Consider the following 1,523-nt stretch of genomic DNA (forward strand, 5'->3'; position numbering starts at 1 on the left):
ACCCAAATGTTCTTCTCATTAAATGCACCAATTATACATAATTGATTGTCTAGTTTCATTCTCATTCGAGATTAGAATTTTGTTAATAAATAAAAATGATTTCAACTGTTAAGACAAAATACAAGGCCAATGAAAAACTGAAAGACATCATATAAGTCCAGCAAGAATTCAAAGACTTCACTAGATATGCCAGAAATACTAATATACGAATTCAAAGACTCTGTTGCGGCGCCTTTGTGTTTGCCGCAGACACAAACAAGTGCTGCTATGCATCTCTAACCAAATAAGTGCTGCAGACACAGCACAAACAAGTTTTTATATACAAAATTTAAGATCTTTACTCTTGTTTTCAAATAGCATATGCACAGGGTAGCTAGCCTGATTGCTCATTTAAAGCAAAAAGAGGAACATATAATTAATCTAACCTTACGCTCACGAACAACCTTGGCGGCCTTGTCCATTCCTTCCTTAAGGAGCCTGAGATCTTCCATGCCCAGCTCATTCAGACAATCTCCCATTCTCTACCTAAGCCATGAACAAACACCAGCAGTAAACAAATTAAATAAAACATGTGCATGTGCATGCATATATATATATATATATATATCAAGAATAAAACATTACCAAAGAGATTGATCGAAGTGATGAAAGATATATATACCTAAACTCCTTACGAAGATTCCTATTCACCTCTTTCAATTTCTTCAATTTCTCTTGCATATTCTGGGGGACAAATCAACCAATTAAAATAAAATATATTATCAATTACAACTTCCAAAGCAGCAGGCAGAAGTAAATCTGAAGAAAAGAAAAGAGAGAACCTCGTAATGAGAGTTCCAAATATCAACTCCCAGAGTCATCTGGTATTGATCGAAGAACTGCTTTGTTCTTGAAAAAAGAAAAAGACATAAGAGAGAAGATAGGTAGGTAGGGTTTGTTGGACGAGATAGAGAATAAAAAAAATGTATGATTGCTCGATCTTGTGGAGTTTTCCAGTGCTGGAGAACATAATAATAGAAACCTTGGCATCACAGAGAACGGTGAGCTCGTTGGCCTTCTTGGTGGTGTTCTCTATCCTCTTGATCTGGATCTTTCCTCTAGCCATAGCTAATAGCTAGCAGCTTCTTCACTTGCTCGATCTGGGGCAGCGATTTCAATTAATGAGGGAAAGAGGAGGTGCGTTTGCATTGCCGCAAATGGGAGGCCTCTTTGCCAAATTAGTGAAAGCTATTGCACGCTTTTTCATAAACGTCTTGTGTTCTTTCTCGTTTCATCGTCAACACTAGCTCCCATGTGCACTATGGGGACCCTTACGAGAAAGAGAAGAGAGAGTATGAGAGTGAGAGTATGAGAGGGTCAGCTGAGTGGAGGCAGGAAGGTTCAAGAATTAGGGTTCGCGAAAGGAGAAGGAGGAGGACGCATTTTGCTTTTTTTTGTTTCTCAATTACGATGGGTTTTTATTAAGACCCGCAGTGAATTTAATTACATATAACATTCTAAGGCGGTTTTCAATGACCGTCTTA

The 1,523-nt window shown here is 38.0% G+C and overlaps 1 pseudogene; it reads right to left on the minus strand.

Annotated features, from left to right (window-relative positions):
* Window positions 1-386: 386 nt before the first annotated feature.
* On the minus strand, window positions 387-1,238 carry LOC114378726 (annotated as a pseudogene).
* Window positions 1,239-1,523: the final 285 nt, after the last annotated feature.

The sequence above is a fragment of the Glycine soja genome, chromosome 12, assembly GCF_004193775.1.
Source record: "Glycine soja cultivar W05 chromosome 12, ASM419377v2, whole genome shotgun sequence".
NCBI classification, from domain to species: domain Eukaryota; kingdom Viridiplantae; phylum Streptophyta; class Magnoliopsida; order Fabales; family Fabaceae; genus Glycine; species Glycine soja.